The following is a 15,173-nucleotide window of genomic DNA, read 5'->3' as shown; positions in this document are numbered from 1 at the left end:
TGTTGAAAAGACAGTTATAGGCAGAATATAAGTTGTGAACACTTTAAAAACGGTTTCATTACTGAAATTTTAGTAGGGAAGATTTAGTTTATCTTATTTACACCTCTCTTCAAAAGTAACAAAGTAACAAGACAGAAAAAGCAGAGGATGATTTCTGTTCTTCCTCTCGGCTTGCAGGTGCCCTCACCTCCAGTGGCATCCATTCAGACACCAGCACTGACACTGGCCGTGCTCAGAACTGCCTCAGCCCTGAAGACACAACTGACAAATAGAAGGGGGCTACGCCCTATGACAGCAGGTGCTCTCACTTTGTGGGTCCTTATGTAACTGCACGATGTTAATCAGGATCGCCCATTCTACACTGTGTGACGCTGCTGCCGTGTCTCCTAGTTATTTCTGTAAGTACTAGTGTAATTTTTTCAATGTGTGGTACTAGACATCTAAAAATGCTTTTTTCAGATGAAAAATAATGTGTATTTAATATAATAAGTCTGAAAAATGGGACAAAAGTGTCTATCCTGGTCCCACTACTCAGAGATAATAATTAACACTTTAACATCTATTTTCTGTTCTTTTCATCAGTGTGTATTACGTCTGTCATAAAAACCAGCGAGCACTCTGTGCCTGTTTACTGTGTGGAGACCTCCATTTTCCATTCGGCTTATTACATGTTTTTCTACAGTATTCTCTCTCCCCTGGCATGATTTTTAATGACCAGTATAGCATTCTGTCTTGTGGAGGCATCGTCCATTTTACTTCGGACTTAAATAAACTTTTAAATTCCAAGTATATTTAACTGAAATACTGAAAAGAGATCTGTGGTGGTACCGAAAGACCCCTACATCCCTTCCCCTTTTTTTCCTGAGAGTAAAAACTGCTGACAATGTGGTGTATATATTTCATGACCTTTATGCCTGTCATATATATATACACATACATACATGTATATGAGAAATCTATGTATATGTGTGTGTATATATGCTTTATTGAAAAATAAGGCCATACTATATGTTTTGTGCAGCTCGGTTTATTCACTGAGGTGTATATCATAGACGTCCTCCCACTCCAGACTCACCCGGTCCTTTCAGATAGAGTAGAGGGGTCTCCTGATGTGCAGTAGATTTGGTCTCTTGTGTAAGGACACCTTTGGTGGGAGAGTACTGTGGACAAGGCCTTGGACCACACCAAAACGCCTGCCCCTTAGTGCCCACAGCTCGCCTTGATTTACCTCATCATTGTCTTGATGGTGGATACTTAATTTTTCTCCATTTTCCACTGTCAGAAAGGGTGTTTGACTGGCGTCCTTCTTGTACAAATATTCCTGTGATCTTGTATGAGTATTCCTTTAGTTAAGGTTTCTGGAAATTTAGTCCCTGGATGTGACAATTACATACATCACAGGCTCCTTTCAAGTGACTCTAGAAATTCCTTCTCCTGCGGGGAATGAAAAGATGTAGAATAACTTATGTAACCAATTCTCTATCGCTGGATATGATTTCACTTCAGCTTTTCTTCCCACCATTGTAAAAAGTGCTGTGTAAATGCTCTGATGAGTACATCTTTTTGAACTGATTTTTTTTCTAAACGAAACGATTCCTAAAATGGAGTTCAGTCTGTGTGTACACACATTTTTCAGAGTTTACATATCCATTGACACGTCGTCCTCCAAAAAGATCGCTCAGTTTGTTCTCTCAAAGATGGACACTACCTAGAATATTTTTTAAAAACATTTGCCAATATGATGAGCAAAATTGCTTTTTCATTGTTTTAGTTTGCACTTGATGACTAGTGAGGTATTGAGCATTTTTCACTCATTAGCCATCTGACTTTTAAAAGGTGAATGATCCCTTTTGTCCTTTGCACACATTTAAGTGAGGGAGCTTCTTGTTGCTTTGTGACAGCTCTTTGTATGTTATGAACATTAACCCCTTGTCTTCATTAACATGTATCACAGAGCTTTTTCTTGTCATTTCTTGCCTTTCATTTTGTTCAGTAGGTTTATTTTTGTTGTGGCCGAAAATAATCTTAAGACAGTAAATGTCTTCTTTTTGGGTTTTATCCTTGATAGTATTCTTAGAAATACTTTCTTATAATGGTATATATCTCCTCTGTAGGATTTTTTAATCTCTATGATGGAGATGATAATACTACTTGTTATAGTGAGGAGAAGTTGAAGTACTATGAGCAAAGAGTTGTATTTGCTGTTATTAGTACTTTCTAATATTTACATCACTATCTGTAATTTTTCTTGTGGTCATTATGACTGGAATAGAATTTGGTTTTTCCAGGTGATTCTCTGATTGTCCCAAGACAATTATTGAATTCATACTTTGCTCTTTGATTTGAAATCCCACCTGTAAAAATATTTATGTACACTAGAGTCTCTTTTTGAGCTCATGGTTTATTTCTGTCAGTCTTACTTTCTTACTCCAGTGCTATATCTTACATATTGTAAAAATTTATTTAATATATGACAGTGCGATTTTTTTATTCTTTTTTCCATCCCCAATTTCCTTGTCTAGTATTATGACTTTATTATTCCTGAAGAGTTCCAAAATATTTTGCTCAAGTTAAAAAAAAAACAGATAAGAGCTGTCATGGGATTTTTAAGTAAGTTTTGAATTATCTTTAAGAGAACGTTCATCTTTACAAAACTGCTTTCCTCCATACAATATGTTGATGTCTCTGCATTCACACTTCTTACTTTACCCCTCAGTACAGTCCTGTGTTTCTCCATGTACAACATGGGCATTGTTTTTGAGTTTATTCCAGATTATTGTTGATGTTTTTGTTAATTTTGTAAGTGAGAATTTTTGCTATTATATATTTTAACTGTTAAAACTGACACCTAGGAAGGCAGATTCAATTTGTAAATAATCACTTTGTAACTTGTCATTTAAAATTGTAGGTATTAAGTACTTGTTACAGAATACTTTCTTTTCTGTTTTTAAAAATTTGTTTCCAAGATTCTCAAAATGGTCATAGCTAAGTAGTATAGGTGGGGAGACAGATGGAGAGAGGTAGTGTGGCTCATGTACAAACTGTGAGCACTTTCATGGCTGCCTTTATGCTGGAAAAGCCACTGAAGAGCCCAGGTAAGTCCAGGGGTGGCTTTGTACGCACTTGAAAGCCAGCTTTCCTGTCTGTATGGAGAAGCCTGGTGAGTGAGGCAGGTATATGATCAAGGTCGAATGGAGGTTATTGGCTGCACAGAGCACTGTGTCTGTGAGAACAGGAGACCATCGCCATGGGAAATGCTTGGTGCCAGGAACAATGCAGGGAGCTGGGAAGCCTGTCTGTTAAGGATTTTCCAGCCCTGGGAGTGGGAAGATCAGACTCTCCATTCAGATCTGAGTTTGAATTCATCCTCTTTAGTTTACTGGTCCTCTGACTTTTCTCAAGTTATACATCCTCTTTGAACTCCTGTTTTCTTGTCTCTCAAAACAGGAGAATTACGGCCTGCTGCTAGAGTGTTTGATCAGGGTAAATAATTTGTGTCTATAAGATGCCATGTACAGTCACAATCTCAGTGAGAAATGGGCTGTCGCCTCTTCTTCTGCAACTCAGTGCTTGACGAGACATAGGGGAAAGTCAGTCCCTAATTTGTGTGTGATGCAAGTAGGAACAAAATTAAAGTCTTGCCTTTCCCTAGTAGTATTCTTACTCCTTTGCTTCATTTACTTCTTTCCTCCTTTCCTTTCCCCTTTCCCCTCCTCCATCAAAAGATCCTGGGACTCTCTCAGAACACTAGATTCAAGTTACTTTAAAGGTTGGCTCATCCTCATGAAATGACAGTAACATAAAAAAAATCTGTACACATCCCAGAATGCATTGTATTTGATTTACACACACACACACACGTGCACACAAACACACACACAATCAGGCTACCTCCCACTTTCAGAGGGAGAAGGAACACTTTTTCTGAGTTTTCATTCACTGAGCGTGAGAACAAAGTCTCTTAGGCAGACTTTCACCAGCCTTCGTGCATGTTGTTTTTAATTGGATTTCTGCTTTTTGGCCATAGATATAGTATCCTAATAGAAGAGAGAAAGTGAAGACATAGACATTCTGCTGAGATATTGGTGTCATCATATTTGAGTTGGAAATGGCTTAAGACAGCATAGAGTCATAAATTTTTATGGGTGAGAATCCATGATGGTGTAACTTGGACAAGAACCTGGGTCTTCTGCCATCTTGTCCATGTGGGTGAAGAGGCAACTGGGTGGGGGATGGCAGGGATCTTTCTTGCTTGAGTTCCATGGTCTTGCTAGTTTTCATTGCTCAGCTGCCTTTAGTTTATGTCCAGGAGGCCTCTCATGGGAAGGTCACTCTGTCCTGATAGATTGTTTCTTATCAGCAAAAAGCTCTGGACCCACTCATATTTCCCAGAGTTTTCTGCTGACCTGCTGACACTTTATATAAATGAGATCTAAGAAACTACTGAATATAAAATCCTTATTGTTATCGTTTGCCCTCGAGTTCCATAGGAATGGGGTGCTGTCTCAGGCTGTCTAAAGCTAGATCTGAACAAAGATAGGGTGATAGGCTGTGCTGCTGGACCTCCACAGTCGAAGGGGATTTCCACCTTAGTTTTTAGAATCAGGCAGATGAGTTCAAATATTGCCTTTACCAGTAATTATCTTTGTGACTTGGGGGAGAAACTGTACTTTTTTGTGTCCAATTTTCTTTGTAAATAAGTTCAGTATTTATTTTAAGGTTTCTGTTTTAGAATTGAAAGAGCTAATTCCCTCATTTATACCTAAAATAGTGATCGCGTGGTTCTATGCTGGTGCCTTGGAGGTTGATTACTCTGGGACTCGGCAGTGAGAATGGGGGTGGTGGACCCCTGGATAATAGAGCTTATATTCCAGAATATGCTTGTAAAAGACTGGATGTGCAGTGGATTTTTAGTAAATATCCACTCCTTTCCTACTCTGCTTTGATTGTGTATATATCTTTATACTAATATATGAACAATTTTTATTGCAATTTAAATATCTTTGTAGTATTTACAATATGTAGCTATAAAAAATAGGTGAAATAAAATGATTTGACTTTTATTTTCTTTTCAATAATCAAAACAAAATAAAATAGAAAAGAACAAAGTTTTGAAGGAGAAGAAATAATTTTATTTCCATGGAATCAATTCCGTATAATAGGTTTTTTGGTCGTGTTGTTAAACAGCATATAAAATTGATTGGTTGTGACATACTGGAAATGAGGAAACAGTGGAGACATACTACCTCTAATGCAGTCATTTATTTACCAAGTCCAAACTCGTTCTGCTTGCTGCATGACAGGCCAATAAATCGGGAGATGAGCTTTTGGAGTAAGGAATAGTGACTTTATTTGAAAAGCTGGCAGACTCAGAAGATGGCATACTGATATCCAGGAGAACTCTCTTCCCCAAGTCAGAATTCAGTCTCCTTTTATACTAAAAAGTGGTGGGGGTGTGGTTGGTTGTTGCAAACTTCTTGCTGTACGAATTGATTTCCTTGGAATCCTTTGTTCTTGCAGCTGTCCATGTGGGTCAAATCATGGCACCCCTGTAAAACCTCAAAAAAACAAAGTTTATTCTTTATTTTGCAACTTGCCATCTCTACATAAGTGTAGAAGAGCTAACATCCTTAAAGATCAGAGCCCGCAGAATAGGCCCTCCTGGATATTTCAGGCTAAAGGCAACTTTCTTTTACAAAAGGTGCAGAGATAACAAGTCTTAGCCTAGAAAACAGGGTACAGGCTTAAAGACAAACGAACACATCTAACATGGAGTCAAATTTGTTCTTTTCTATTACAATTTCTTTTTCCACCTCATAGATAATTTTAGTAAGAAACATGAGCAATTTTTTTACTTTTGCTTCTTAATAACGGATAAGTGGCCCAACTAAAGTTTTGTGAACAGGGATGCTGTGCGGGCATAGGGGTCACAGCAAATTCTTGTTGGGGGTGGTCGACCCTGCAACATGTCTGATGCCCTGTGAGTGTTGGTGAGAGTCCCCCTAACCAGGGGCTCTCTTCAGGAACCACCATGTGGGCATTGACCTCTGGAGACTTCTTTTTCAGCTGTAGGAAATTTTTTTAGATGCTGTGATGAAAAAATCACTCCAGCTGGGGATAATCAGGGACTAAAGGAAGGGGAAAAGGGCTTGGAGTAGTGTAGAAGAGAAGGACAGAAGATCAGGGAGCCTGGGGGCTTGGGGGCGGGGCCTCGGGGGAGAGAGTAGCAGAGGTGGGGAGGGGCCCGGCTCCAGAACTAGCTCCTGCACCTTTCCCTGCACCCAAGCCTCACAGCTTTTAATTGGGCCCAAGACTCTTTCCTGTCTGGATGTCACCCTGGGCAGAACGTTGAGAATTGAAGGTAAGGGGTGGGCAGCACTCACCTAGGGGGTCACTGAGGACTTTGGTCAAGTCCACAGTGCCTTTTCTAGTCATGTGTCTTCACCTGTTCTTTATCTCAGGATCTGAGAAGCAGGAGCAAGGAACTCAGGGAGAGATCCAGGAAGACATCTGACTCTGTTAAGAGACGACAGTCACAGCGACACGGGGAGCGAGGACACTTGCAGCAAAGTAAAATGACTTCACAACTATTGCATCAGAGCTGCAGGTGTGAGAGAGCCTAAGCCTGTCTCAGAGTGCAGGGGACAAGAGGAAAGGAATGGTAAAATTAACACTGACAATTGAAATTTTGTTAAATAGCCTGCTAATATTAATTGTATCAAATGAATGTATGCAGGTGTATTTCTATGATCATTTATAGGTACACACAACCCCACCAGCCCCTCTTTCTCCCATCGGGGATGGGCTTTCTCAAGCACAGTGCCCCTCCTGGTTGAGTGGGCCACGCTGCGGGTCCTCGCCTGGGGCCAGGCTGCTGCAGGACACTGAGTCCCCGAGGCACGGCCTGGGAGAAATGACAGGAACATCTCTGCTCATAACTGAGAGCCTCCATTTCCCCCTGCAGTGTAAGAATGCCGGTGACTCAGTTAGAAGCATGCATCCAACCCGTCCTTCCGTGTCATCACCATCTAGAATCGGTGCCTGAATCTTCTGAATTTCTCCAGAATGTGGTTTAAAATCACCTTCGACAATTGAGTGTGTGTCCTCTTACAAGTGGAGGAATTGCTGCCGTTTCCCTGGAACTTACTCACCACTAGTCCATCTGATTTTTCTGTGCTAGGATTCAGTATGGCATGCTAAAAATTCTGCAGTCAGATCTTGAAACACTGATGAAGAGGATTATTTATTTTATTTCTTTATATGATAGTGTTTTACTTTCAAAATTCAGAGTTTTCGGTTCTTTCAAAAAATTTTTGGGGGGTTGGAGAAACAACTTTGCTCTTACCATCTCTGTGACCTGTTGCTTTGTGCCTCTCACCTGTCTTCTGTCACTTGTGAGGTGGTTCCATTTGTGACCCTGTCAGGGTTGTTCATGTTATAAAACATATAGTCTGTTAAAGTACAGTCCCTTTTACTCCGAAGACATTCCACAAATACTCCTTAAATCTGGGTGTGGTTTTAAGAAGACAGAATCATTAGAACATGTACTTGCAGGTTGCTAGTGCAAAATCCCCAAATCAATAGTCTAGCTCAACATCTAAAATCTTTCTAATCTACCTTGGGTTTGTATGGATAAGTGAAGCAGTTTGCTAAGAACTCAAGACCAGGGTTAGAATACAGGCTGGTGTAGCTCAGCAGGTCCTCCCAAGCTGATGCTCTGCCAGAGGGAGGGGCCGAGGGGAGAGGGCGTGTCCTGCCCTCCCTGAGCTGACAATTTGATGGCAAAGATCTTTACCAGGTGAAGAACTGGGAGTTTCTTCTAAGAAGAGTGGGTTTGAAAAGAGTCCTAAAACCGCGGGAGTGACACAATCCCTTTTGTCTCAAGTACGTGAGAGCGGCTGTGGGGACACTTGGGAGACTCGTGAGTCCAGGTGTGCAGTGTTGGTGGCTTCCACTTGAGCGGTGGGACGGTCAGTGGGTAAAAGCGAACAGATTGAAGGCATGTTTAGATGGTAAAAATGAAAGGATGAATGCTGTCTGTGAAGGTAGGATGGAGGAAGGCCCAGGTTTCTGGGTGGATTAATGAGGTAAGTGATGGTCCTGCTGTGCTCTGAGGAGGGAAAGCTGCAGAGGGAGCTCTGGGGGAAAACTGATGAATTCAGCTGTGGGTGAAGTGAAAGGCTGTTAGATGTGTGGACTGGGAGATCTGGTGAGAGCAGGTACTGAGTAGGAGGAGGGGAGAGAGACCTTCAAATCATTTTGTCTTGTGAACATACAAATAAGTATGAGTAATGACACACAACACCTCTATATTCTGGATTAAAACCCAGTAACATTTTTCTATATTGACTGCAGAGGTTCTTAATTATTTTTTAATAGAAATAAAAAAAATAGAAACAAAATAGTGAAGTTAATGAACATCTTAGAGTTGATGTGTGTCCTTGTATGTATTTTGATACCTCATCTGTTTATAACCATAATCTACAAAAAGTTAGCTTGTTTAGCATAAGAGTTAAACAGAGGGACGTGAAACACACTGTTGGGGGTTGAGGCTGATCACCTTGGGCAAACTATGTCCCCTCTCTGTCCCTTAGTTGCTTCTTCTGTGACTGCCTCCAGACCCCTCATCACAGCTCATTTCCTAGACTAGATGTTGGGAGGGAGGCTGCTGAAGTGGCTAAGAAGTGGTAACTGCTTGGGATACTGAAGAGAGAGACAAAAACAGATTAAAGCCGAGAAACTGAGTACAAATACCCTCAAAAAAGGAAAAAAAAATCACACAGTGTGTTGAGCCACTTAGCGTAAGGGAAACAAAATCACGTGGACCCAATTTTCTTGAGCATATGAGTATAGTGGGTGGAAGGGTGTCATCAGAAAAGTGTTGAGAAAAGGCCTTTTGGTTTCCCTTGACGTTTGCAGTAAGGATGGGAGCTGAAGCGAAAACCCACTGTTCACTGTGGAAGGTGCTCTTTTTTGCAAAACTGACCAAAGGTTGGAGACAAGTCATCAGCGGTGCCGGCAAATGAAGAGACTTCTGGATTGGGTGGGGCACTTGCTGTGACTTCCAGGTGGCCTGCTGGCTGGGGGCTGTGAGGTGGGCAGTAGGTTTGCAGGGTGACCCGGGCATAATTCCTGGCTCTGAGGCTGCTGGTCTGACTAGCAGACCTGAGCACCCGCAGACCTAATGGGGTAGCTCAGGATGTGGCCTGGGACACCTGCCATTCTGAGGGCAAGAAGAGGGCTCCCCTGAGGGGGTGTCCCTGCGGAGAGTGGAAAAGTCCTCCTGCAGGGGAAGAAGTGCCTCTGAGCATGGGGAAGGATGCACAGGCAAGACCAGCCTGAGCATGGAGGTTTTGGGAAGCCGGAAGTCATAAAGTGGCCCAAGCAGCCTTGTTCCTGCGAGATTGGAAGGAAAAGATGCTGAAAAGGCAGGCTAGGGTCAGACCGTGTTGTGGGTTATGAGTGACAGTAAAGGACTGGTCAGGCAGGCACGAGATAACCCTGTGGGCGTCCCAGCTGGGGCATCACGCCAGAGGGAGGAGCAGAGGTATGGACTTTGCCACTTATTAGCTGTGTGACTTTGAGCAATATCACCCCACCCCTCTCTATATATATCTTCATCTGTAAAGTGACACAGCTCGTGTCATCAGAAGGCTTAGTTTAGCTCTGATCCTTTTGTCCAGTCCTGTCAGTGCTGCCCTGCAAGGTTCTGCAGCAGCTGCTCTTACCCTGAGAAGGGAGGGCGTAGAGGGACATTGTAGTGCCCAAGGGCAGGAAGGGGTTGCTTTAAAAGCAGACATGTAGCCGCCTGCAGCTGCAGGCCTGCAGGCAGTTTGGTTGATGGTCCTGGAGAGGACTTTGGAGGCCATAGCATCATCTTAAAACTTGTTTTCCCTTGGGGACCGGATTTGCCTTTGCAGATTAATGTTGAAGATTTGGGCTTCTGGCAAAGCTGTTTTCAGAGATGAGTATATACATAACATATAGTATAAAATAAAATGCTTTTATTTAATCTGTGGGACTTTGTAGCTGTTTGGAGCAGTTCTGTTGGCCTGGTCTCCACGGAGGACACTAGGGGTCAGCAGAGCGTGCGGGAGGGCAGGCCGACCGCTGTACTTCTGCGGGGGTTTCTCCCCAGCATGGAGCTCTGTTAAGTTGAATCTTCTCTGAGTTTGGTTGCCAAGCGTGCAGACAGCAAATTAATGAGTTCTGGTGGGATTGTATAATGACAGGAAGAAAGAGGAAACCGTAGTTTTTCGGGACTAGAACATGCTTTTGGTTCCTGATTCAGTGTGTTCCATTACAGAATTGATGAGTTGTGTCTATTCTGGGACTTCATTGAAATAATCGTTCAGCCTAAAATTTAAGAGTTATGTTTTATTTGGCGGGAGGGCTCGAGCCTGGATGACAGCCTCTCAGATCTCTGAGGGACTGCTCCCAAGAGGTAGGGGAGGAGCTTGGATAAATAGGAGCTTTACAACAAAGACCAGGTACTTGGAACAATAAAAGATTGCTTGTTATCTAAAGAAAGCCAGATATCTCAAGTTCAAGTATTTAGTGCTTTTCTATGTATGGGATGAAGCAAATATATGGGTTATTGAATTCATTCCTTTGGCAAGCACCTAGCTATCTAGGGACAGTATCCTGTCCTTTCTTATTCTGAGTCTGCTCAGAGGGCACCACTGTGAGTGGCTGAAAGGCTGGGTTTCAGGCATATCCTCGCTGGGGTGTGGCAGCAGCTGCTGAGGGCTTGGTCTCAGCATTCTTTGTTTACTGACATGGTTGCAGTATTTTCACTCACATTGTAGTATTTTCATTCACAGTGCTCCCTCTTGGTCCTAAATTCGACCTATATTTTGAGAGACATTTCATGACCAATTTTGTCCCACGGTGCTAGGATGGCTCATTCCTATTTCAGGTGAAGAATTTTCTGAGCTGCCATTCAAGGTGTTAGGTTTTTTTTCAGGGCCTGTTGATACTAAAAGTTTTCTGGATCGCCTGTCTTACTAGTCTATTATGATCCAGGAAATGTTTGCCCTTCGTTGCTCATTACCATACCTAGAATCACACTATTACATTTATTTTATGCAGGGTTAAAAATTTTATCTATTTCTTCAGGATGTTTAGCCATCATCAATCTTGTAGGCCTAGTTACACGTTGGGAAATGTAACAGACAACAATTTAATAAAATAGAGATCATATAACTAATATAGCTAGTAACGTTTTAAAGTCACGAGTAAGAATTTAATAGTAGAGAAGTTGTATATTTGGGTTAAAATTTTGCTTGTATTTCTGATTGAGTTTGAGTGATCTTATGAGAAAGTTCATATTTATGGTCAGGCTCCGAGCAGGTATTAATTGGCCAGGTGAGTTCTCCCACGTTGTAAGATCAACAGTGGCCTAAACAGAACTATAAATTATTTTTAGAATAACGTTTCTGAGGGCTATCTAGTTAGAGCCTTGGAGTAGGGAAACCCACCAAGGTAACACAGAAGTACTAGACATAGGTAATTTACCATAAACTTAACACTTGGAGTAGTTCATAATCAAAGGTAGGAGAAATTGTCAAAGTAATTGGTATACAAGCCTGGTCCGTTGTCTTGGGTCAGCTGTCGAGCTCAGATGTCGTCTTCTTCTCATCCTGGCCTGGTAGCTTTTTCACCATTTTGGCATTGTTTTCAGGTGAGCAAGTGCTCTATAGGCCAGTGAACTGAAGGGGCTGTTTCTGATAGGAAATGAATCCGAAATTCCGTTTCCTTCAGCTTTTGTGTGTATGGTCTAGTTAAGAGTACTTGATAAAAGGTCTTTCCATTCAGGTTGGAGACAGTTCTTTAAGTCATGCATGTTCCAGTATGTATAATCCCCTGGCTTAGGTCATGGAGCATTGGAAATTTACACAAGGATAGATTACTGAGCTTCGGAAACAAACCTAGAGTATCCTTTTCATAATTAAATTAAACTGTACAGCAATATGACATAAAAGCAAGGAATGATCTGGGAAGTGTCTTAGTAAATATAGACCTCAATTAACAAAACTAGAACTTAATATCCAGTAAAATATAATATTTTTTCTCTCTAAAATTACCCTCATTTTTCTCAAATAAAGCCAAATCAAGATTAATTTCTTTACAAGTCAAGTCTGATTATTTGATCATATAGGCTTTTTTAAATTGGCTGTGTTGGAACTTTTAATAAGGAGTCTCAGGGTAGAATGTTAATAAGATTTGCTAAGGCCTGGAAAGCCACGTCAATGGCTTGTCATTGATTTCTGCCTTACAGATTTAGGTAATTTCTTTTCTCTTTAAAATTCTTAAAATACCTTTAGATTCTTATATCTGTTAGGAGATGATCTTCCTCATTTGTCTGATTGAGCCATTGGGGACCTAAGAGTTTTTAGTCTCTTGAAGGATCAGATAGGGAGAAAAGATAACTGTATCAAGTCTGCTTACATAGGTATAATTTATCAAATTTCTGTGATTTATAACTAGCTTAAAAGGAAGAGTTTATGTCTGGGAAACAGGTTAAAAGCCAGTAGTAGTTCAAACAACATCAAAAATTATAACCATATTCATCAGTTTACTTAGTCCCACATAACTAATTCTTTTAATCAGAGTTTTCATTAGATATTTAAAATTTCTTACCCAGTTTAGTTCAGTGCTATAGTTTGACATTTATTAGAAATCAGTAAATCTCCTTGAAGAGAAAGCATTTTCAAAATCATTAGATGAAAACAATTAAAAGTCTATAAAAGACAAAGATTTAAAAGCATGCTTAAACACCGTTATAGTATAATCGATAAAGAAACCTGGTCACTATACCCAGAATTATCACTGGTAACATTTCAGATATACCAGAATTTTAGGGAGACCATATAATTATTAGAATATCTATATTAATAATATTTTCTCATACAATATAACCTTAGAAGATTTATTATTCATTTGACAATATCATGTTATTTAACATGCCAATTGAAACTTACTGTTTTAAAATCTCTCTTTGGGATGTTTCAGGGGCCATCTGTAACTTCCCAAACTTAACTGGAGATTAAAAGAACTTTAATTAGAAATTGATATCTGGGGATCTTTTTAAAAGATTTCAGAACACTTGGTCAGATAAACATATAGGTCACTGTAAAGCAGTACTTATTCATTAACAAGGAAATACGTCAAAGGTAAAGGCAGAACAGATCAGTTAAGTGGTATAAGAAGGTTTACAATCTGTTGCTGAAGGTGGATTAACATTTCAAAAAACATGTTTCCTCTTAACAGCGAGAAAACCAAATCTAGTCTTGTACCAACTTACTTCTAAGATTCATTTACTTTGCCCAAGTTGATTCTAAATTTAGCCAATTCTGACAACGTACGAAACTCTTTCCTTAGGGTACCTCTTCCACAAGCCTTCCACAGCTTTCTATTCTCATATTAGTGTGTCCCTTATTTTCTGTTCCATTCAGAAATAACCAGCTTCAGGACAAAGTCACCATTTTTCATTAACAAAATATAATTCCATTCTTATATCTTCCTTTACACATTTATCTTACTTTCCTAGGATACTTAGATCATTCCCTTAAAAATAGAGTCTATTTCAGGGTGGCACCAACCATTTATTAATATATCTAAACACCTTTAGTTTCTCTGTAAGAGTAAGTTAAATGTTAAGTAATTCATATTTCAATCTTATTTTATCTGAAAATGGCATAGCTATTAAATAAAATCCTATCATTTAACTTAATTTAGCACAACTCTAGAATTTAAAGATACCAAACATTTAGAGATTATGTTAAGCATACATTTTAAAAATATATTTTAAAAATTTACCCAAAGCTCTCATCTCATTTGCATTTAATTTACTTAAAATTTTACCACACCACATTACTGTTATTTTTTTCTTGACAAATCTTCACCAGATATAACAGAATCTTATTTGACTTTCATTAAACCTAGGTACAGTAAAGGTATTATACTTAATATTGATGACTTTAAAGATGTCTATATTAATTAGAACATACTTAAACTAAACAATATCAAATATTATCTTAATATTGAATTTTTCCAGTTCACGTGATGCTGAAAGTCAATTTGTTCAGTTTTTATTTTAAAAATACTTAATTTGTAAGCTCTTATTTTTTACGTCAATTAAGCAGAGCTCTTTGACTTTGATTTTTTTTTTTTAGCTGTATAAATATCTCACATCTGTAATGTGTACGCAGGTTTATAAACAGACAAAAGCTAGAGATCTCATAGCTTCACTTTAAAAGTTACTTATAAGATAGGTATAATAATAGTTCTAGTAAGCTGAATTTGCTTGCTCAAATCACTAAGGCTTACTATTTATGAAACAGATATTTAAGATTTCTTGACAAAGTCTGAAGGACCCGTCAGAGTTCTGAGTTCTAAAATGCCAAAAATTTCTTGGCCCTAAGTTTTATCTCATTGAGCTAATTAGGCTCAGTCCTAGGTCACTGTTTCTGTATTTACATTTCTGGTCTGCAAGACAAAGACACACGCTTCCAGTTCCACAGAGAACTGCTCTGTCACCCAGAACCAATTGTATCTCCTTAATTGGCATTTTTTTATCAATCAGGAGAGCTGTAAACAAAGAATTCAATGTTTTAAAACTTTAAGGTTTACTTTATCATGTCTTCCAAAGCTTGCATAAGGTATTTAGTGATGTCTTTTTTCCTTGAGTTATAAGTTAAACCCAGGGTAAACCTCTTATTATATTTTTTTTATTAGCCACTGTATATTAGTTTTTAGTTCTACGTTATATTGGATGGCTCATGTAACTCTATTGGTTTCCTTTACTTTGTTCAATTAATATTTTCTGAGGGACAGATATGTGCCCAGCCTTATAATACCAAGAAGGGGAAGCTTTTTTCCATTGAAACAGATCTATCCCACAACATAATTAAGCAAAAGGTTTATATAAAGACCATTTAAATATACCAATTTTATAAACATTTATCTCAAATTTTTTAAATCTTATACCTTTAATTTCTATATTTATTAGGTTTAATCAATAATTTTTATTTCTAGAAGGATTGCCAGAAACTTTTTTGTTGTTGTTGTTCATTGTATCTAATTTTATAGAAAAATCTCTAGGATGCCCAAGTTTCAGCCAAAGTGCTTAGGTCCTACTCAATTTTTAATTTGATTAATTGGTCTGTTGT

At 39.3% G+C, this 15,173-nt stretch overlaps 1 long non-coding RNA gene across 1 annotated transcript in view; it reads left to right on the top strand.

Moving 5' to 3' along the window:
• Positions 1-351: 351 nt before the first annotated feature.
• The window catches only part of LOC135320526 (uncharacterized), a 32,156-nt gene continuing 17,334 nt past the window's right edge, over positions 352-15,173 (top strand). Inside the window, exon 1 of the long non-coding RNA XR_010379695.1 lies at positions 352-398. This is a non-coding gene — a long non-coding RNA (uncharacterized LOC135320526). The remainder of the gene's footprint in view (positions 399-15,173) is intronic.

This window comes from Camelus dromedarius, unplaced genomic scaffold (genome assembly GCF_036321535.1).
Source record: "Camelus dromedarius isolate mCamDro1 unplaced genomic scaffold, mCamDro1.pat HAP1_SCAFFOLD_43, whole genome shotgun sequence".
Taxonomy (NCBI): domain Eukaryota; kingdom Metazoa; phylum Chordata; class Mammalia; order Artiodactyla; family Camelidae; genus Camelus; species Camelus dromedarius.
The sequence above is the reverse complement of the archived record's forward strand: the minus strand, read 5'-3'. Positions and strand labels throughout refer to the sequence as shown.